At 36.0% G+C, this 24423-nt stretch overlaps 1 protein-coding gene across 10 annotated transcripts in view; it reads left to right on the plus strand.

Moving 5' to 3' along the window:
- Nucleotides 1-24423, plus strand: part of FUT8 (fucosyltransferase 8) — a 332211-nt gene that overhangs the window by 131624 nt on the left and 176164 nt on the right. The window lies entirely within an intron of this gene.

Genomic DNA, 24423 nt, shown 5'->3' on the forward strand with positions numbered 1-24423 from the left:
TCCGGTCCCATCACTTCATGGCAAATAGATGGGGAAAAAATGGAAACAATGACAGACTTTATTTTCGTGGGCTCCAAAAATCACTGCAGATGGTGACTGCAGCCATGAAATTAAAAGACACTTGCTTCTTGGAAGGAAAGCTATGACAAGCCTCAGTTCAGTTCAGTCACTCAATCTTGTCTGACTCTTCGTGACTCCATGGACTACAGCACGCCAGGCCTCCCTGTCCATCACCAACCAATTCCTAGAGCTTGCTCAAATTCATGTACATTGAATTGGTGATGCCATCCAACCATCTCATCCTCTGTCGTCCCATTCTCCTCCTGCCTTCAGTCTTTCCCACTGTCAGGGTCTTTTCCAATAAGTCAGTTCTTCACATCAGGTAGCCAAAGTATTGGAGCTTCAGCTTCAGCAAAAGTCTTTCCAATGAATATTCACGACTGATTTCTTTTAGGATTGACTGGTTTGATCTCCTTGTAGTCCAAGGGACTTTCAAGAGTCTTCTCCAGCACCACAGTTCAAAAGCATCAAGTCTTTGGCACTCAGCTTTCTTTATGATCCAACTCTCATATCCATACATGACTACTGGAAAAACTTTGGCTTTGACTAGATGTACCTTAACCTAGACAGTGTATTAAAAAGCAGAGACATTACTTTGCCAACAAAGGTCCATCTTGTCAAAGGTATGGTTTTACCAGTAGTCAGGCATGGATGTGAGAGTTGGACCATAAAGAAGGCTCAGCACTAAAGAATTGATGCTTTTGAACTGTGGTGTTAGAGAAGACTTTTGAGAGTGCCATGGACAACATGGAGATCAAACCAGTCAATCCTAAAGGAAATCAGTCCTGAATATTCATTGGAAGGACTGATGCTGAAGCTGAAACTCCAGTACTTTGGCCACCTGATGCGAAGAACTGACTCATTGGAAAAGACGCCTATGGTGGGAAGGATTGATGGCAGGAGGAGAAGGGTACGACAGAGGATGAGATGGATGGCATCGCCTAATGGACATGAGTTGGAGCAAGCTCTGGGAGGTGGTGAAGGATAGGGAAGCCTGATATGCTGTGGTCCATGGGGTCACAAAGAGTCAGACACGACTGAGGCACTGAACAGCAACAACAGAGATTTCACAATTGCAGTCTTGGTGTACCTATTGTGATACAGTTTGGGACTGGCCACACTCCACAGCTGGCCAAGAAAGTAAATGCATTTATTGGGAAAAGCTTTTACATCAGCCACTAAAGATACGACATCAAAGTTTTCCCAATATGAAGGGTTATTAGAAATTTTGAAAAACAGAAAGTGAGTCATGATGCAGGATCCTCATATTCTACTCAATCATTAAATCTCATATTCTAGTCAATTCTAAAATTTACCCTTCTTCTGTGTAGTAGAATCCTGACTTTTTGTTTTTAGCTAGGCACATTGATGCCTGGAATAAAAGACTATTTCCCAGCTATGTGACTAAGTTCTGGCAAAAGAGATAAAAACAGAAGTATTATGTGTGTGCTTAGAAAAGGCACTGACTCAACTGTAAGAGACCCCATTTTGCCATTCAGTTTCTCTTCTTCTTTTTGACTTGTATTGAAGACATGATAACTGGAGCTTTAGCATACATTTTGGGCCATGAGGTGATCTTGATGATGGAAGCCAGGGACCTAGAATGGTGGAGAAGTTAGAAACTTCGGTCCCTAAGGATACTTGCAACTGCCATGTCTACATCACCTGTCTCTAGACAACTTTTACAAAAGAAAAATAAATCTCAGTGTTGTTTAAGTTACTTCTGTGTTTGGGTATTCTGTATTGTGCAGAATATATTATTACACTGAGGGGAAGGAATAAATATTAGAGCACTATTGAGATTTAGTCACTGGTGTATAGGGTGGGGGTGTATAAGGACTTAAACATAAAGGAGATTGAAGGGCAATAGCATAAATGATTAAAGGACTGAGAAGATTGTGGATCACTTCTATTATACTGGTGAAATTTTATTATATTATTGGGAAATAAACTTTTTGGGAAAATATTTCAAACAGTGACATTTGTAAACTACTTATTAAATTTTGTTGGCTATAGGGCGTGGTTAGAAGAGCTGGTAAAACTGATGGGGGAGCATAGATAATTTTTGTGTTTACAGCATTAATAGTCTTTTATATTGCTAGGTTGTTATGCCATTGTTAAATGAAGTATTTACAGCAGTAGATTTTTTTCTGGTAAAGTTATTCTAATTAATGATATTTCACATGTCTCTAAAAATTTTGGATTGGCAAATATGAAAAAACGTTAGAAAACATTGGATTAACCATTTTCTCAAAAATAGGTTGAGAAAAGATTATTTTGGAGCCTACACAGCAAATGTTTAAGATTTATTCACTTTTACATAAAGATTATTCTAAAAAATTGTTTGTGTATTAATACTTGGGCCCTCACATTTAAATGGTTTGTGTGACACCAAAATAATTGTTTGACATTTAATTTAATAGCTTTGGCTAGACAAAGGTTTAGATGCCTGAGCTGAATATGTGATAATCTCTCTAATAATGTTGCCTAATTTATGACTTGGTTTTATTGGATAGTGTGGAATTACAGACCTAGAAAGACTTTACTGTCTTTAATGTAAATGTTTGCTAATTTGGTCTAACCTAATGTGTCTAATATGATATGTTTTACTATATCTTTATTAATGAGCTTGAACATCTGTCTGTTTATATTATAATCATTTGTATCAACAGCATAATACAGTCTTAGGCACAAGAGCTTAACTTACTCGATTTTGAATCCTGTGTCTTCTAGTTACTAATTATGTGACCTTGAATATGTTCTGTGATTGATTGGGAGCATAGTATTGTGATAAGGGCATAAAACACCTCAACTCTGACCTTTGCTTATACTAGCTTTGTAAATGCTTTAAGCAAATTACTTAATAGCTGTGAGCTACAGTTCCTCATCTGTAAAGGGATGGCAAATCATAATTAGAGGGTTTTTTTTTTAATAAATTGAAATAATTATATAGAACTACAGACATATAAAACATTAAAATACTTTATCTTCACTTTTTAAAAACTCAAGAATATTTTATTGTTATAAGATTTTTTTTCCCCTTGGATTTTTTATCTTATAACTGGAAGTTTGTATTTGTTTGACCATTTTCATTCAACTTGCCTACTTCCCACATTTGCAGCCTTTAGCAACCATCAATCTATTCTCTATGAGTTTTTTTTTTTTTTTAAGATTCTGCATGTAAGTGAGATAATGCAGTATTTGTCTTTGTCTGCCTTAGTTTACTTTGCATAATGCCCTCAATTCATCCAAATTGCTGCAGATAGCAAGATTTTCTTCCTTTTTTATGATTGTATATGATTCCGTTGTGTGTGTGTATATATATGTATGAATGTATGTATATTTTTTCAGGAACTGCTATACTGTTTTCCATAGTGGCTGCACCAATTTATACTCCTACTAACAGTACACAAGGGTTCCTTTTTCTCAACATCCTCACAAGCACTTGTTATTTCTTGTCTTTTTGGTAAAAACATGTGAGGTGATATATTGTGGTTTTGATTTGCATTTGCTGATTAGTGGTGTTGAGAACCTCTTCCTTTATCTGTTGGCCATTTGTATATTGTCTTTGGAGAAATGTCTATTTAGATCCTGTGTCTATTTTTAAAATGGATTGTTTATTTTTTCTATTGAGTTGTATGAGTTCTTAATATATTTTGGATGTTAATCCCTTATCTGTATATGGCTTCCAAATATTTTATAGGTTGCCTTTTTATTTTGTTGATGGTTTCCTTTGCTATGCAGAAGCTTTTTAGTTCAGTGTAGTAAGCAACAGTTAGAACTGGACATGGAACAACAGACTGGTTCCAAATGGGAAAAGGAATACATCAAGGCTGTATATTGTCACCCTGCTTATTTAACTTCTATGCAGAGTACATCATGAGAAACACTGGGCTGGAAGAAGCACAAGCTGGAATCAAGGTTGCCCGGAGAAATATCAATAACCTCAGATATGCAGATGACACCACCCTTAAGCCTCTTGATGAAAGTGAAAGAGGAGAGTGAAAAAGTTGGCTTCAAGCTCAACATTCAGAAAACGAAGATCATGGCATCTGGTCCCATCACTTCATGGGAAATAGATGGGGAAACAGTGGAAACAGTGTCAGACTTTATTTTTCTGGGCTCCAAAATCACTGCAGATGGTGATTGCAGCCATGAAATTAAAAGACGCTTACTCCTTGGAAGGAAAGTTATGACCAACCTAGATAGTATATTGAAAAGCAGAGATATTACTTTGTCAACAAAGGTCCATCTAGTCAAGGCTATGGTTTTTCCAGTGGTCATGTATGGATGTGAGAGTTGGACTGTGAAGAAAGCTGAGCGCTGAAGAATTGATGCTTTTGAACTGTGGTGTTGGAGAAGACTCTTGAGAGTCCCTTGGACTGCAAGGAAATCCAACGAGTCCATACTAAAGGAAATGAGTACTAAATATTCATTGGAAGGACTGATGCTGAAGTTGAAACTCCAGTACTTTGGCCACCTCATGTGAAGAGTTGACTCGTTGGAAAAGACTCTGATGCTGGGAGGGATTGGGGGCAGGAGGAGAAGGGGACGACAGAGGATGAGATGGCTGGATGGCATCACCAACTCGATGGACATGAGTTTGAGTGAACTCTGGGAGTTGGTGATGGACAGGGAGGCCTGGCGTGCTGTGATTCATGGGGTAGCAAAGAGTTGGACACGACTGAGCAACTGAACTGAACTGAACTGAGTCTCACTTGATTACTTTTGCTTTCATTGCCGTTTTTTCATTTGGTGTCAAATTTAAAAAATCATTGCCAAGACTGATGTCAGGGAGGCGTTAAAATTTTATGGTGCAAAGTCAATGGAATTAAGGAAAGGCTGATAACTCCTTTAGTTATTGACCTAATAATTAGTTGTAGCTTTTATTTATTAAACCCATACTACGTGCCAGCCACCATGACTAGCACTTACATACATATCTTAGTTCAAGACTACTTTAAATATTCATTTAAACTAACAAAAGCAAATAGAGTTAATAGTCTCACTCAACCAAAATATAATAATAATAGCTAAAATTCTAATTATTATATTTTAATTGGTCCATAATGAATGTTATTAACTAGTTTATGAAGAGGTTAAATTTTGGCCACAGTCACACAGCTAGAAAGTTGAGGAGGAAATGGGCAAAAATTGTTCTTAGTGACTCTAAAACTCTCTTTAATTCTCCAGTTATTACATTGCTAAATATGATTGAGTGTATCTCCTTGTATAGATACTTTAGTAGTAGCTTTAAGGCTTCCTTGATAGCTCAGTTGGAATCTTCCTGCAATGCAGGAGACCCCAGTTTGATTCCTTTGTTGGGAAGAGCCACTGGAGAAGAGATAGGCTACTCACTCCAATATTCTTGGGCTTCCCTTGTGGCTCACCTGGTAAAGAATCTGCCCACAATGTGGGAGACCTGGGTTCAATCCCTGGGTTGGGAAGATCCCCTGAAGAAGGGAAAGGCTACCTACTCCAGTATTCTGGTCTGGAGAATTCCATGGACTGTATAGTCCATGGGCTTGCAAACAGTCGGACACGACTGAGCGACTTTCACTTTCACACTTGAAGTATTGCATTAAAAATATATGTAACTTGTTAAAATCTACTGTTATTGAAGTTTTACCAATATGAAGTATAGAAACTTTACGTCTAAAGTTCCTCTGCCCTCCTCTCATTTATAATATGATGGTCTTAAAATATCTCCTCTACATATATTTAAAACCACAATAGACAGTTACATTTTTTGCTTCACTTGTGAAACATAGTGTAGAAAACTCAAGAATAGAGGTTAAGTCTATTACATTTGCCCATGTTTTTGCTCTTTTTTATGTTCTTTCTTCCTTCTGGGATTTATGAGGCAAAAAAAAACCTCAGAGAGCTTACTGCTGTGTTGTTCCTTTAGTCCCTAGATCCTTGCAGGTCTGCCTTTGCTTTCCAAGCCTTACACAGTTCTCTTATATTTTTTAATATAGTGGCCAGGGTTTTTAGCTGTTCTTAGTGGGAGCGATGGGGAGAAGTGCGTGTTTTCCATCTTGGTCTGGAACTGAAGGTTACTTCATTGTACTTTCCATATATATGTAAAAAAATTGCCTATGCTGGAGTTTTATCTGGTTTTCCTGATAGTGTGCTATTTGGGAGGAAAAAGCTTGGGGCCTTTAAATCTTTGGATTGAATTATACTTGATAAATCCTAGTGATAGAGTTGCCCATCACTGGGGTTAAAAAAGTACATATAAAGGAGATTCTCTAGCTTCCCTTGCAATTCTTGGAAGTGAGCAGTTTCTTAATAATAAATTTAAAAAATAGCTATCATTGATTTTGGTTCTGCCATTTATTGACTTTATGACTTTGGGAATGTTATTTACTCTCAATGTGCCTCAATTTCCTCCACTGTAAAATGGGGATAATAATACTTGAAAGGTTGTTGAGAAGATTAAATGGTATTATAATTGTGAAGTAATGAGAAAAAATACCTTACATTCAGGAACAACTGTATAAACATAGCTGTTATCTTCATTATTCTTAGAGTAATAGGCCCATATGATAGGCGTTATTACATTCATTTTAAGAATAAAAAATTCAGGCTCAGAGAGAGTAAGATGCCTTACTGGTTCTTTTCTGGCCCAGTTCTATATAGGTATTCTTAGGATATACACCCAGAGCTGTCTGACCTTACAGTGTATGCTTTTCAAGGTATGATGCTATCCATCAACATCATCAAATCCCCCTGCATCCTGTATTTTCACCTAGCATTATGTGTATTTCTCGTCATACTTGATGTTTTAACCCAAACTATAACATCTCACCAGTCATTGTACCATAATTTATCTAACCTTCTCTTATTTTTGAATATAAATTGTCTCTCTGTCATCCAACTGGCTCATGTATTAATGAGTGCTCACCAATATTAGTATATTATTTTTTATAATGCAGTAGTAACAATTGACCTTTAAAGGGCTTTGTGCCTTTTATATGAAGATAGAAATGTGTTTTATGAAAAAGTATATCCCACTAAAAATTTTCAGTAGCATGTTTATTATACTTTTGAATGTCTTGTTCTGTAGAAACTGATTTAAATCTGTTTGAATCGGAATTTTTGAATCTTTATTGTTATTTAGAAAGAGTTCTGTAGAAAGATTGTGCGTCTTTATTCATTAGTTGTGTTGTATGAGACTTGGAATTTTTGCCATATGTCTCCTGGCCCTTATTAAATGTAACGTTGGAGGACTGTGCAGGTTATCAAGAGTTGGCTTAAATGTAAGTCTTTGATTTGAAATTATATTTAGATATATTTCTTTCTGAGCATCTACGGTTTACATTTTCTGAATGTAAATATAGATGAATAAACATGAAATGACTTTGAATCTTAGCTCTAATTCTTCAAAGTCTTTATTTTATTTTTATTTTGCCTAAGATATTGACTATAGATATTAAATGAATACATGCACACTGTAATATTCATGCATTCACTTTTTTGTTCTACAAATATTATCATAGGGCTTGCTTTCTTTTAGACACTGCTCTAAATCCCTGCTCTTTTGATACATACCTTTTAGTATAGAAAAGAAATAAGCCAATAATTATTGTGATAGTGTGATAGAGAATAATGGGGGATGGTGAGTGCTTTTTTTTTTTAAGACAAAGTATTGTAGCATTCTTATAGCGTTTTATAGTCATTCACTTTTTCTTGCTGCCCAGGGTCCTGGTTTTGTTCTGCAGCCCACCCTTGGGAATAAATTCTGTTAGTCTAAGCATAATGTAATCCCATTTCACTGTCAGTGGTTGAATTTTCAAGGAATGACTTGACTCACTCTTATTTAATAGGATGTGCAGATTTGGGGGCGACTTCTTTTAGTAGTTTCTCTTCTTTATAATGCGACTGACTAGAACAGTTGTTCTTTTTCACATAATTACTTGTGGCTACAGTTAAAATGTCAAGACTGTATATTGTCATTCTGCTTATTTAACTTATATGTAGAGTACATCATGAGAAACGCTGGGCTGGAAGAAGCACAAACTGGAATCAAGATTGCCGGGAGAAATATCAATCACCTCAGATATGCAGATGACACCACCCTTATGGCAGAAAGTGAAGAGGAACTAAAAAACTTCTTGATGAAAGTGAAAGTGGAGAGTGAAAAAGTTGGCTTCAAGCTCAACATTCAGAAAACGAAGATCATGGCATCTGGTCCCATCACTTCATGGGAAATAGGGAAACAGTGGAAACAGTGTCAGACTTTATTTTGGGGGGCTCCAAAATCACTGCAGATGGTGACTGAAGCCATAAAATTGAAAGACGCTTACTCCTTGGAAGGAAAGTTATGACCATCGTAGATAGCGTATTGAAAAGCAGAGACATTACTTTGCCAACAAAGGTCCGTCTAGTCAAGGCTGTGGTTTTTCCATTGGTCATGTATGGATGTGAGAGTTGGACTGTGAAGAAAGCTGAGCGCCGAAGAATTGATGCTTTTGAAGTGTGGTGTTGGAGAAGACTCTTGAGAGTCCCTTGGACTGCAAGGAGGTCCAACCAGTCCATCCTAAAGGAGATCAGTCCTGGGTGTTCATTGGAAGGAATGATGCTAAAGCTGAAACTCCAGTACTTTGGCCACCTAATGCAAAGAGTTGACTTATTGGAAAAGACTCTGATGCTGGGAGGGATTGGGGGCAGGAGGAAAAGGGGACGACAGAGGATGAGATGGCTGGATGGCATCACCGACTCGATAGACATGTGTTTGAGTGAACTCCAGGACTTGGTGATGAACAGGGAGGCCTGGCGTGCTGCAGTTCATGGGGTCGCAAAGAGTCAGACACAACTGAGCAACTGAACTGACTGACAGTTAAGATAGACAACTTGTTACCAGGAAGAGAGCTAGGGCGAGGACAGAAGCTGATATGCCAAGCGGAAAGAATAGATAGATGAAAAGAGTTTTTTGACTATTTCATGGAACAATTGAATTAGTTAACTTTAAATCCATTTTTTAACCAAGTAATTGATTTCCTTATTTTAAACAATTGTTTCTTTGGCTGTGATGGGTCTTCATTGCTGTGTGGGTTTTTCTTTAGTTGTGGTCAATGGGAGCTACTCTCTAGTTGCAGGGCAGGGGTTCTCATTGCGGTGGCTTCTCTTGTTCTGGTGCATGGGCTCTAGGCTTGTGGGCTTCAGTAGTTGCGGTACATGGGTTCAGTAGTGGTGGTGCATGGGTTTAGTTGCTCTTTAGCATGTGGGATCTTCCCAGACCAAGGATTGAATTCGTGTCTCCGGAATTGACAAAGGCGGAATCTTTACCCCTGAACCATCTGGGAAGCCCTGATTTCTTTATTTTTAAAGCCATTTTAAGTTGGATTTTCTCTTACTTTTGTCCTAACATGTCATAATTGATATGTGTTGTCAGGGACTATCCCTGAAAAGAGGGGACATTTAAGTAGAGGTTTGAATTATGAAGAATAAGCTGAAGGGATTGCAGGTCAGGTAGAAGGTACAGCAAGAGCGAAGATCCCATGATAGGTAAGAACTTTACATATTCTGGAAACTGACAGAAGGCTGGAATACCTAGTTTCTATTGAGCAGGGAAAAGATGGTAGTATAATATTTATAAATTGCATTACAGTTTCTAAACCATTTTTACTTATATTATTTAATGTGATCTTCACAGTTAAATGAGGATATACTATTATTATAATTTTATATTTTGGTAAACTCCCCATATGTTTATAGCCAGTGATTTATTTGAAATAGTTGCTCTTTCTACTTTATCATGTTGGCATATGAGTATATGTTATGTCCAAAATCCCCTGGAGAAGGTCATGGAAACCCACTCCAGTATTCTTACCTGGAGAATCCCATGGGCAGAGGAACCTGGTAGGCTACAGTCCATAGGGTCATAGAGTCGAACATGACTGAAGTGACTTAGCACACAGCATACATATGTTATGTACATATTTGATAACCAGATAAAATGGTCAGATATATGTTTTATTTGAATTTGTTAGTGTTACCACTTTTTGGCAGGACTGATATGTTTAGGGCAGAAGGAACAGATGCCAAGGCGAGTTTTCTGGATCCATTTGAATGGTATAAATTAATTGCATCAGTAAACACAACCTGATGAATTAAGGTGAGTGACATGCTTCTGATAGAAACCATATAAATGTGATTATGTGTTTGCACTTCATAACTAGGAAGGTTAATTTCTAAGATATTAGCTGGTTTTAGTGAATTAATAGAGTATTTTGTGCTCATGTATTCAGGATGCCTGGCATTTTAAATTCATATGTGCATATACTGTGACCTTACTGATAAGTGTGCTGTGAAAGCATGATAGATAACTCCGTAAGTAATGAATAAGAATTGAATTTTGTAATCTTGGTAGTTGCTATATGAAAATTTCCTTTTCTTTCCTTTGCTGTTACTCCTCTTTTTCCCTTCCAGGCTTTCCCTTCTCTTCCTTTCTGTCTTCCCTTCCTCTCCTTCTCTCCCTTCATTCCACTTATCAGTTCAGTTATTTAGATTTCAGCTGTCATTAAAGGACCATTTTATGATTCTATTTTTACTTGCTTTTTCCTACTTCTTCCTTAAATTATTTTTTTTTCTAGTTCCCAATGCAAATTCTTTTTTTTTTTAATTTTATTTTATTTTTAAACTTTACAATATTGTATTAGTTTTGCCAAATATCGAAATGAATCCGCCACAGGTATACCTGTGTTCCCCATCCTGAACCCTCCTCCCTCCTCCCTCCCCATACCATCCCTCTGGGTTGTCCCAGTGCACCAGCCCCAAGCATCCAGTATCGTGCATCGAACCTGGACTGGCGACTCGTTTCGTACATGATATTATACATGTTTCAATGCTATTCTCCCAAATCTCCCCACCCTCTCCCTCTCCCACAGAGTTGATAAGACTGATCTATACATCAGTGTCTCTTTTGCTGTCTCGTACACAGGGTTATTGTTACCATCTTTCTAAATTCCATATATATGTGTTAGTATACTGTATTGGTGTTTTTCTTTCTGGCTTACTTCACTCTGTATAATAGGTTCCAGTTTCATCCATCTCATTAGAACTGATTCAAATGTATTCTTTTTAATGGCTGAGTAATACTCCATTGTGTATATGTACCACAGCTTTCTTGGATATTCATCTGCTGATGGACATCTAGGTTGCTTCCATGTCCTGGCTATTATAAACAGTGCTGCGATGAACATTGGGGTACACGTGTCTCTTTCCCTTCTGGTTTCCTCAGTGTGTATGCCCAGCAGTGGGATTGCTGGATCATAAGGCAGTTCTATTTCCAGTTTTTTAAGGAATCTCCACACTGTTCTCCATAGTGGCTGTACTAGTTTGCATTCCCACCAACAGTGTAAGAGAGTTCCCTTTTCTCCACACCCTCTCCAGCATTTAAACAAAATGTTATTACTGATCTTTTCACATGTATGGAGAATAGACAGATTTTAGGTAAAATCTTTACTTAATTTGAAAATGAATTAAGATCAGATGAGAATATATTTAAATAAATGGTTGTGAACTTTTGTTAATCTGGAGTTGACTTGAATTATATATACATAGGGCTTTTTAAATATTTGTACTTTATAATTGATAATTAGCTTTTCTCTAAAAGTTTGATTTGATTTCCTTTTATCAACCTGATGCCTTTAAAATATAACAGTTAAGCTTAACCTTATAGTAGTCATTCTTTAAATTTGTTGAAAATGATTTTATTTTTCTTTTGAAGTTTTAGGTTTATTCTGTTACATTGATTTACTTTAAGAAGCACTCTGTAACAATGATTTGCTTTTTACTCCTTCAGTTACTAATAAAATCATTCTAAAGATGGTAGTTCTCTAAACCATAGTATACCTTTATTATAATCTAAGGAATCATTATTATTTGAATGTTTACGATCCTTTCTTTTGGATTGAGAAAAGTTAGGTTACTAGGAAGATACAGAAAAGTTTCACTGTAGTTTGTTAGTTTTATAGTTACTTTAGCGGATTCTCATTGTCTTTGAAATGTGTAAAAAATAAAATTTTAATGTTAACAATTGGATTGAAGTTGATCATATCTATAGAATAATTACTTTTGATTTCTTTCATTAAAAGTAAGTATGTATACTGATGATTTTGCTGAGGAAAATCTCATAGAAACTCAAAATGTAAGCAAATAATTTAACCATTTACTGAATTAGCATTCTTCAGTTATTGACATTTTCAGTTATATTCACAAGACAGTTTACATTTTGTTAAAAAGTTTCCAATAGATTTTTCAACTCTATTGAAGCATTTCTTACATGAGCAAAATGTACATATAGTAAGTGTACACTTAGATGATTTTTCTTAAATCTGTACTTTCATACAACTGTCATTCCCCCTTTTAATCAGTGCTATGTATGCTCCCTGGCAATCAGTGATCTGATTTTAGTCATTACATGTTAGTTTCTCTGTTCTAGAACTTCATAAATGTGTGTTTTTGTCCCTGGCATCTTTCAACAGGCATATTTTTGAGATTCATCCATGTTGTTATGTAAATTGGTAGTTCCTGTTTGTTAGTCGCTCTGTCATGTCCAGCTGTTTGCGACCCCATAGACTATAGCCTGCCAGGCTCCCCTGTCCATGGAATTCTCCAGGCAAGAATACTGAGTAGCGATTCCTTTCTCTAGGTGATCTTTCCTACCCAGGGATTGAATCCACGTCTCCTGCATTGCGGGCAGATTCTTTACCATCTGAGCTACCAGGGAAGCTAGCTCCTGTTTACTGCAGAATAATATTCCATTATATGAACCTGTTACCTGTTGATTAGACACTTGGATTTTTTCAAAGTTTGATTCATTGATAAAGTGGCCGTGGTGTCTTCTATAAATATTTGGTGGAATTCACACATAAAGCCATGTGGACCTAGAGTTTTGTTTCTGGGAACGAACATTTACTAATATACATTCATTATCTTTAATAGACATAAGGCTTATGCCTACTCAGGTTATCTATTCTTTCTTGAATAGCAGTTGGCATTGACAATTTGTTTAAGAATTGTATCCATTTCGGGTCTCTTTCTATATATATTGACCCAAAGTTGTTCATAATATTTCATTACTGTCCTTTTGTAGAATCTGTAATGATGCTTCCCTTTTCATCACTTATATTGGCAATTTATGTCATCTTTTTTTCCTATATTAGTTCATCTAGAATATTATTAATTTAATTGATCTTTTCAAGGAACTAGTTTTTAGTTTCATCAATTTTTTTCTTGTATTGTTTATCTGTTTTATATTTTATTGATAGAGTTTACATTGTAAAGCTTTTTTGTTGTTGTTCAGTCATTCAGTCGTGTCTGACTCTTTGCTACTTCATGGACTGCAGCACGCCAGGCCTCCCTGTCCATCACGAACTCCCGGAGTTTACCCAAACTCATGTCCATTGAGTTGGTGATGCCATCCAACCATCTCATCCTCTGTTGCCCCCTTCTCCTCCTGCCCTCAATCTTTCCCAGCATCAAGGTCTTTTCCAGTGAATCAGCTCTTTGCATCAGGTGCCAAAGTATTGGAGCTTCAGTTTCAGCCATCTGTCCTCTCAATGAATATTCAGGGTTGATTTACTTTAGGATTAACTGGTTTGATCTGGTAGTCCAAGATACTCTCAAGAGTCTTCTCCAGCACCACAGTTTGAAAGCATGAATTCTTGGGCTCTCACCCTTCTTTAATGGTCCAAATCTCACATCTGTATGTGACTACTGTAAAAACCATAGCTTTGACTAGACGGACTTTTGTTGGGAAAGTGATGACTCTGCTTTTTAATATGCTGTCTGTGTTTGTTATAGTTTTTCTCCAGGGAGCAGATGTCTTAATCTCATGGCTGCAGTCACCATCTGCAGTGATTTTGGAGCCCAAGAAAATAAAGTCTCTTACTGTTTCCTTTTTTTCCCCATCTACTTGCCATGAAGTGATGGAACCAGATGCCATGATCTTAATTTTTTTTAATGTTGAGTTTTAAGCCAGTTTTTTCACTCTCCTCTTTCACTTTCATCGAGAGACTCTTTAGTTCCTCTTCACTTCCTGCCATAAGGGTGGTGTCATCTGCATATCTTAGGTTACTGATATTTCTCCAGGCAATCTTGATTCCAGCTGTGCTTCATCCAGTCCGACCTTTCCCATGGTGTACCCTGCATATAAGTTAAATAAGCAGGGTGAAGCTTTTACCTATTTCACCAAACTTTCAAATGCCTGCCTACTTCTTGAAGTATAATGTAGACTTTAAAACTATATTGTTTTTTCTGCTTGTCATACATACATCTTATGACTTTGTTGTAAACCCTATAATATTTGTCGTTTTAGTTTTAAAGAATCAAATTTATTTTACTTTTGAATCAAATTTATTTTAAGAGATTAAAAATGAGAAAAAATTTCATTTATACTTATTCATACATTTATTCATTGTTTACATTCAAATTTCCATCCACAATCATTTTCTTTCAGTCTGAAAAGCACCCTTTTAAGTATATCTTGTAGTGTGTATCTGTTGGTAACAAGTTCTTTCAGCTTTTGTTTCCAGAAAATGTATTTATTTTGCTTTTATCTTTTAAAATCTTTTTATTTTAGAATTACAGAAAATTTTCAAAGAGTTTTGATACACTTTTTGTCAAGGTTAGCCTAATGTTATCATTTTACATAGTCATAGTGCATTTGTGAAAAATGATGAGTTAACAAGGTGCAATATTATTTGCTAGACTACACACTGTATTTGAATTTTACCAGTTTCTCCACGGTGTCCCTTTTCTCTTCCACGATCTAATCCTCAATGCCGTGTCTCCTTAGACTTCTCTAATCTGTGACAGTTTGTTAGTTGCTTCATTTTTTTTTATGACCTTGATAATTTTGAAGAGTATATTAGGGTCAGGTATTAATATTTGGTTGGATGTCTCTTGGTTTGGGGTTTTTTGGTATTTTTCCCATTTTTAGACTGAAATTTGGGCTTGGGGGTTGAATACCACAGAGATAATGTGCCATTCTTCTGTACCAATTAGAGTTGTTTCATCACTGTAAAAAATTTCCCTGAAACCCCTTGGTAATCAGCCCGCCCTTACACCTTCTGTCCTTGCCAACAGCTCATCTATTTTTCATTCTGTAGTTTTCTTTTTTCCATAATATCAGATAAATGAATCACACAATATGTGTCTTTTGGTTCTATCTTCCTTCACCTAGCAAAATGTCTTTTTAAGATTCACGCATTTTGTTGAGTGGGCCAATAGTTTGTTCCTTTTTATTGCTGAGTAGTAGCCCTTTGTTTTTGATAGATTATCATTTGTTTTGATAAATGAATGCTCTCATTCACTTATTGAAGGCCATGGTGATTCTCTCCAATTTTTGTCTGTTTATATATGAAGCTGCTATAAACATTTGTGTAGCAGTTTTTGTGGGAATATGAGGTTTCATTTTTCTTGAGGTGATGCTTAGATAGGAGTGGGAATCCTGGGTAAGTCTATTTTTAACTTTGAAACCTTAAACTTCTTAAAGCAAACATTGGAGAAAATATTTTTACCTTGGATTTGGCATTGAAGTTTTAGATATAATAGCTAAACTACAGTCTATTAAAAATTATATTCAATCAAAAGATTAAATTTTTGCTGCATGCAGGACACTGTTAAAATGCAAAGACAAGTTACAGACTGGTGGAAAACAATTGAAAAGTTACATGTCTGATTATAGACATGTATCACGAATATATAAAGAACTCTTAAATCTCAAATGTAAGCGATCTAATATATAAATGGACAAAACATCTCAGTGGACATTTCGCCAGAGGAGCTATATGGATGGAAAATAGGCAGAGGAATAGATGATCACATGCTTAGAGAAATTGAATGCAAATGAAATCTGCATTGAGGCACCACTACACATCTATCAGAATTGCTTTAAAAAATTGAAAATACCAAATGCTGGAGAAATTGCAGAGTACAGAACACTTATTTTTTGCTGGTAACAATTTAGGATGTAAATTAAGGATGAAGAAGTTGCTTTGGAACACAATTTGGCATTTTCTTATAAATGCATGTTTTTCATATGACCCAGCAATCTCAATCCTAGATATTTACCCAAGTTAAATGGAAGATTACAAAAACTTGCTCTTGTGTTTGAAGGTATTGTCAGTGGATAGCAAAGGGTAATTTTGCCATTCATTCTTTTCATTTCAGCACTTTTTAAAGACATTGTTCTGTTGCCCACTAGCTTGTATTTTTTTCTAAGAAGCCCCTGAAATTCTCTTTGTAGCACCTGTGTATTTTCCCCGTGTGACTAATCTTCTTCTCCAAATTATGGTTTTATTTGTATTTTAAAATACGTTGGAAATTCTGCCTATGCCCATGACTAAGCTAGTTTTCAATATGTTACTTCAAGTTTGATGATAGGTTTTGTTTTGATAAGTTCGTCCTTCTTCGAACTGAATACCAAAATGGGGGGAATGCCTGTACATTTCCAACTGGCCCCAAAGCGATTAATGTAAATTGTTTTCTTGCTAATGATGATGAGTGACTTTAAAGTTTTAGCACCTGACCAGATTTTAGTTCATGGTGATAGTTACTTTAAGGTGACATGACTGTGCTGAAAGCTGTTAAACACTGTAGTATCTGAAGTGCTGTTAACAGTGGCTGCTTGAAAAAGTTACTTTTTTTTTAAAGTCAAACTTTCCAATTTTTTTCTTTCTGTATAATTTTCTCTTTGAGTAATTTTTTTTAAAAGTGACATATAACATTGTATTAGTTTTAGGTATACAGCATAATGATTTGATACATGTATATTGTGAAATGATTACTGTATGAAATCTGGTTAACATCTGTCACCATATATAGTTACAATATTTTTCTTGTGATGAAGATATTTTCTGTCTGTCTTCAAATTCACTTAACTTTTCTTCTGCAGTGTCTAATATGCTCTTAATCATTACCAGAGAATTTTTTACATTTCTAGATTTTTAAAAAAATTATAGATGTTGCCTTTTTGTTAGTTCGTATTTCTTTCATCAATGTATTCATTTTCTAAAATTTAAATCCTAGCATATATTTTTAGTAATCGTTTTAGGGTCCTTATCTGCTGTTACCATCACTTTGTCTTCTGGGTCTGTTTTAAATTGACTGATTTTCTTCTTGGTTGTGGGCCACATTTTCCTATTTGTTGCCTCATAGAAAAAATATACATTTCTGGAAAAGTAATTCATAATTTTTTCAACCATGTTTCTATTGATGAGCAATTGTGTTATTTCTAGTTTAAAATTGTTGCAAACAGTGTTTTAATGAATACCCTTCTGCTGTGCGTTGTTCACATGTTAAAATTCATCTTAGTATAAATTTCTGCTAGCGGAGTTTCTCATCAAAGGACACGTTTATGCAAATATTTGACATATTATGCCATATTGCCTTTTGCATAGGGTATACATATTTTATATTAAATACTGAATTAGGGTATACATATTTTATATTAAATAAATACTGAATTTAAGTTCAATGCATTATTTTTAAGTTTAGAAGAAAATCCTGTAACGAACATGGTTCATGGCAGAACACACCAGGCTCCTAGAGATTTGGTTCTGTAGCACGTTGTCACAGATTCATCTTTTGCCCTTAACCTTAGTAAAGCCACTTGAATGTAACTCTTGGAAACTTTCACATAGTCAGATGCTAAAAGAAGTAGCTATTGTGGTCATTTTCTTGTATTTTGAATATGCGTGTATGCTAAGTTGCTTCGGCGGTGTCCAACTCTTTGCAACCCTGTGGACTATAGCCTGCCAGGCTCCTCTGTCGATGGGATTCTCCAGACAAGAATACTGGAGTGGGTTGCTATTTCCTTCTCCAGATATGCTGAGTATAAGAAAAGTGAATTTGATAGTGTTGTGATAGTACTACATTTTGTTGTTGTCCCTTCTAATGGAATGGTTACACTATTTTTAAGAAATTAATTAGGTGATATTGTTTATATTCAGTTTTTTTTTATTTTTTAATTTGATTTTATTTAACTTTACAATATTGTATTGGTTTTGCCATATATCAAAATGAATCTGCTACAGGTATACATGTGTTCCCCATCCTGAACCCTCCTCCCTCCTCCCTCCCGATACCATCCCTCTGGGTTGTCCCAGTGCACCAGCCCCAAGCATCCAGTATCCTGCATCGAACCTGGACTGGCGACTCATTTCATATATGATATTATACATATTTCAGTGGCATTCTCCCAAATCATCCCACCCTCTCCCTCTCCCACAGAGTCCAAAAGACTGTTCTTTTTTACTGAATTAATCAGAATAATAATTGCTACAAGAAGAGGCTTTTTGGGGGCTTGTTTTAGCGACCATACTGCCCTTGCAATTCGAATCCACTAGAATATTATCCTCGAGGGTAGAAATTTTTTGTCTTTCTTGTTATTGCAGAAACTTAAAATTCCTAAGATAGTGAATTACTGCTGCCTTATTTTGGTGCTTGAAGTGCTGGTGTGTTTGCTCTTTTTTCTAGTCACTGCCATCGCCTTTAACAGCCTTTTGAATACCTGTATCAAAGGTGCTCTCTCTCTGTGTTCTTTGTAATTTTTGGTTAGTTGCTGGACAGTGTGAACTTCATATCACTTAGTGTCTGTATTTTATTGTATTTCTTTAAAGAACATTGAGTTTATTTTGATAGGTATTTATTTCCTTTTGGATCACTTTGAGCTTGCTTTTACAGCTTGTTTTTAAGTTTTATTGTGCATCTTGTTAGCATAGCCTTTATTCTGTGGCTGGAGTCATTAGACTTGTCTCATGAACAGATCTGGGCTATAGCCCTTGAGCTAAGAACGGACTTTACGTTTTTAAACAGTTGTAAAGAAACGAGAATAAAAGCTAAGAATATGTGGTAGAGACTCGTATGTGTCCCACATAGTCTGAAATATTTACTGTTTTGCCCTTTACAGAAAACGTTTTCTGATCTTTGCTCTAAGACTTGCTTAACCCTAACTTATAAGATGTTTTATTTCTTGGCTTTCTATTGAATACCCGAGGTTTTCTGTGATATTTTCATTCTGTTTGATTGGAACTCATATGTCTCCCCTATGTAAAATCTCTGAAAGATGTACAGCTTTCAGCTACATTTAATTTTTCTTTCCCTGGTATTCTTTGCAAGTCTCATGAGGTCTTACTATGCGTGCAGAATTTAGTATCTAGCAGGAGACTGCTGCACGTTTCTGGAGCCTTTTCTCTGGGTAGCTGTTTTCATTTTGGTACACTGGCTCACAGATTCCAGCCACCTTACATTCCCTTAACTTTTTTTATTTTAATTATTTATTTTAAAATAAGATAATGTTTTAATGCAATATATTTTTTAACCAAAGTTAAGTTTTAAAAAAATGAGTTGACCATGTATTTCTGGGTTCATTTCTGGACTCTCTATTCTATCCCATTGGTGTCTGTTTTTATGCTGGTATCATACTGTGTTTTTTTTTTAACTTTCTATTTATGTATGGCTGAGTCACTCTGTGGTGCACCTGAAACTGTTAAAACATTGTTAATTGGCTATACTCACTAAACTTGTTTTGTCTCTTGTCCTTTCACCTCAGAAAGATAGCTGTGCTTTGCTTGAGTTATCCATTTTTGTCCTAGTGTTCAATAACATTTAGTTAGAAACCTGCAGTGAACATAGGACTTTACATTTGGTTGTTGACCTTCTCTCAGGCATTACAGTCTTGTCTGACCTTTGCCCAATGTCTGAAAACTGTTTTCCTAAATTTTTTTCTTTTTCTTTTAGTTTTCTAGTTGTTTATATGTGAGGACAAATCTAGTATCAGTTATTCTTTCATGGTGAGAAGTAGAAGTTTGTTTCAGTTCAGTTCAGTTGCTCAGTCGTGTCCAACTCTGAGACCCCATGGACTGCAGCATGCCAGGCTTCCCTGTCCATCACCAACTCCCAGAGCTTACTCAAACTCATGTCCATTGAGTTGGTGTTGCCATCCAACCATCTCATCCTCTGTCATCCCCATCTCCTCTCGCCTTCAATCTTTCCCAGCATCAGGGTCTTTTTCCAATGAGTCAGTTCCTCACATCAGGTGCCCAAAGTATCGGAGTTTCAGCTTTAGCATCAGTTCTTTCAATGAAAATTCAGGACTGATTTCCTTTAGGATGGACTCGTTGGATCTCCTTACTGTCCAAGGGACTCTCAAGAGTCTTTTTCAACACCACAGTTCAAAAGCATCAATTCTTCAGTGCTCTGCTTTCTTTGTAGTCCTCTCTCACATCGATACTTGACTACTGGAAAAACCATAGCCTTGACTAGATGGGCCTTTATTGGCATAGTAATGTCTCTGCTTTTTAATATGCTGTCTAGGTTGGTCATAACTTTTCTTCCAAGGAGCAAGCGTCTTTTAAGAAGTCTGTTTAGTAAACATTGATAGAAATGCTTTTAGACTTTTGAGATATTATAAACTAATAATTATACTTTGTTAAATATCTTATTTGTTGTAAATTGAATATAGGACACAAGGATCGTTAATAGCCATTTTAGAAATTGCCTTAATAATCCATGGTATATAAATTGCATAAAATATTATAATTGTCTATAAAATAATGTTTTATTTTATAAAGGAATAAAGTTTCAGAAGGAAGCCTGACATATTTTGATCCATTTACTATTTTGCAGATGAAGGGTAGTATGTCAGTCTCAAACAGAAATGAATTCATAAATACTTGACAAAAAAAAAAACCCACTCGAAGAAATCTCAGCAAATGCTATTTATAAATTTTAGTCAGAAATTAGCTCATGTTGTTAATGTTGAAATATTTTTGCTAATAAATTTGAAATACTTTCACTAATAAATTCATTCACAAATTAACTGTCTTTCATATCAAAGGTTGTACATACTTCCTTCAGCTACCCCATTGTCTTTGCAAAGTGAATCTTCTAGATGAGGAAAATTAAGACATAGACAATTATTTTTAATGGCTGAAAGGTAACCATAAGATTGCTGATCTTATTGCTTTTTAGACCAGTTTATTTTAATACTTAAGGGGTGTCTTGTAAAATATATGTTAATAATAATAAACCCTAAAGTTGTTGAATGATTTTATTTTCCTTATAATGGCACTGTCCTCTGCATTCTCCATTCGTATTTGCTTTCTGGGGCATAAAATGCAGTTGAGGTTGATGTGCTCAGATTTTGTATCATAGAGGCACATGCCATTATGACATCTTCACTCACTCATTCATTTATTTATTAAAAAAATATTTGTAATTAAGTTTTAAATACTGTTCTAAGTACTTTGGATATGTCAGTGAACATGGATAAAAATCATTAACATTTTGGTTGCTACAGTTCAAAAATAAACAATAAACATGATAGGTAAGTAAGCATACATTCATTATAGATAAGAAAAAAATTATTTATGTGCTCTTTTAAACCATACTAAGGGAAATCACATAGAAAGCTACTTGGTTTTCAGCTTATTTTTGTTGATCACATTTTAAAATATTGATTAAGACAACAAACTTTGGGAAATATTTTCTCTAAAGACAGAATTAAAATCATGCTTTTAATTAAGAAATGACCATGTTTTGCTCCTACAATAATTTCTTGCTTTTCATATGCAATATCAATATTACTCTAAAGTGCAGTAATTTAATGGGTTTCCGAGGTGGCTCAGCAGTATAGAATCTGCCTGCCGATGCAGGAGTTGCTGCAGACGCAGATTCGATCCTTGGGTCAGAAATATTCCCTGGAGGAGGAAATGGCAAACCACTCCAGTATTCCTGCCTGGAAAATTCCATGGACAGAGGAGCCTGGCAGGCTACAGTCCATGGGGTCACAAAGAGTCAGACACGACTGAGCAACTGAGCACAATTTCTCCTCTTCCATGTAGTAATTTAATATCTTAAATATTTTTGATGGTTTATAAAATCCCAAAGCACTTGGTATGACAAAATGTATGTTTCTGTAAACTTGTTACTGTTCAAATTATTTTATACTTTTGCTGGCTTTGAATATTTATGATAATTGTTATAATTTTAAGTAAAATGTTACAACATATCTTTTATTATTTGTTATTGAGGTGGTTCTTGTTTAGAAAACTCTATACTTTTGTTTACCACATTTGTCTTTATAGGTTAGCTTTTTCTATGAAGGGGAGGATTTAACACTTTTAATGTCTTATTGGAAAAGGTCATTTTTCATTCCAATCCCAAAGAAAGGCAATGCCAAAGAATGCTCAAACTACCACACAATTGCACTCATCTCACACGCTAGTAAAATAATGCTCAAAATTCTCCAAGCCAGGCTTCAGCAGTATGTGAACCGTGAACTTCCTGATGTTCCAGCTGGTTTTAGAAAAGGCAGAGGAACCAGAGATCAAATTGCCAACATCCGCTGGATCATGGAAAAACAAGAGAGTTCCAGAAAAACATCTATTTCTGCTTTATTGACTATGCCAAAGCCTTTGACTGTGTGGATCACAATAAACTGTGGACAATTCTGAAAGAGATGGGAATACCAGACCACCTGACCTGCCTCTTGAGAAACCTATATGCAGGTCAGGAAGCAACAGTTAGAAATGGACATGGAACAACAGACTGGTTCCAAATAGGAAAAGGAGTACATCAAGGCTGTATATTGTCACCCTGCTTATTTATCTTATATGCAGAGTACATCATGAGAAACACTGGACTGGAAGAAGCACAAGCTGGAATCAAGATTGCTGGGAGAAATATCAATAACCTCCCCAGATATGCAGATGACACCACCCTTCTGGCAGAAAGTGAAGAGGAACTAAAAAGCCTCTTGATGAAAGTGAAAGAGGAGAGTGAAAAAGTTGGCTTAAAGCTCAACATTCAGAAAACAAAGATCATGGCATCTGGTCCCATCACTTCATGGGAAATGGATGGGGAAACAGTGGAAACAGTGTCAGACTTTATTTTGAGGGGCTCCAAAATCACTGCAGATGGTGACTGAAGCCATGAAATTAAAAGACGCTTACTCCTTGGAAGGAAAGTTATGACCAACCTAGATAGCATATTCAAAAGCAGAGACATTACTTTGCCAACAAAGGTCCATCTAGTCAAGGCTATGGTTTTTCCAGGTGTCGTGTATGGATGTGAGAGTTAGACTCTGAAGAAAGCTGGGCGCCGAAGAATTGATGCTTTTGAACTGTGGTGTTGGAGAAGACTCTTGAGAGTCCCTTGGCCTGCAAAGAGATCCAACCAGTCCATTCTAAAGGAGATCAGTCCTGGGTGTTCATTGGAAGGAATGATGCTAAAGCTGAAACTCCAGTACTTTGGCCACCTCATGCGAAGAGTTGACTCATTGGAAAAGACTCTGATGCTGGGAGGATTGGGGACAGGAGGAGAAGGGGACGACAGAGGATGAGATGGCTGGATGGTGTCACCGACTTGATGGACGTGAGTTTGAGTGAACTCTGGGAGTTGGTGATGGACAGGGAGGCCTGGCGTGCTGCGATTCATGGGGTTGCAAAGAGTCGGACACGACTGAGCGACTGAACTGAACTGAATGTCTTATTGGTTTAGCTTAGTATTGAGTAGAATGTATTATAGGTTCAACATATGGTAAGACAACATTTTACAGTGGTGCATGTATTGTCAGACAGTATTATTAACACAAATGTTAATACTTCTTTTGTCAACTTACTGAATTAAATACATCCCTTAGGCCATTAGGGTGGATTTTTTTTTATTGAGATTTGGGATTCAAAAGGACAAAAATAGTAGTCATATTCTTTAATTGTTGAAACCGTTTCTTCAACCTTTCTGTCTAGTCTTTCGTAACTATTTAATTAATGGTTAAGCACCCATCACATTGTTTTGTATATAGAAACTATTTCTTTTCTCTCTTCTCTTTTACACGGACCTCTGTACCTGGAAATAAGACTTTTCTTACATAGCTCTGAAATTATCAAATGGTATTAAAGTTATATCTTTGCCTACAGATTTTTTCCTTTGGGAGAAAATTGTTTTGTTTTCAAAAAATTCAAAGCTTAATGATGTAGAAGTGACAAATGAAACCAATAACCTAGCCTGAGAAACCATATCCATTTTGTAGTAAGATGCACAGTAACTAAAATTTAACTGGTATTAGACTTCTATTGCAATTGTTGATATTTTAAAATAAATTTGAGGAAGGAATAATCTATCATAATCCATATGAATCTTTGCTTATGATGTGGAATCTTTGCTTATGATGTTTGGCTATAATTATATAGCCAGCTATATAATGGCTGTGATAACCTTTACTTGGCTAATTGCATGTCACCTGCAGAGTGAAATGGTGTGATGACAGCTGAGCAGTGAGAAGGGGGTGGAGTTGAAATTTTGTAGATATGAATTCACTCATACAGAGAACATGTTTCAGTTTGAGAT

The sequence above is a fragment of the Bos javanicus genome, chromosome 10 (assembly GCF_032452875.1).
Source record: "Bos javanicus breed banteng chromosome 10, ARS-OSU_banteng_1.0, whole genome shotgun sequence".
In the NCBI taxonomy this organism is placed as follows: Eukaryota; Metazoa; Chordata; class Mammalia; order Artiodactyla; family Bovidae; genus Bos; species Bos javanicus.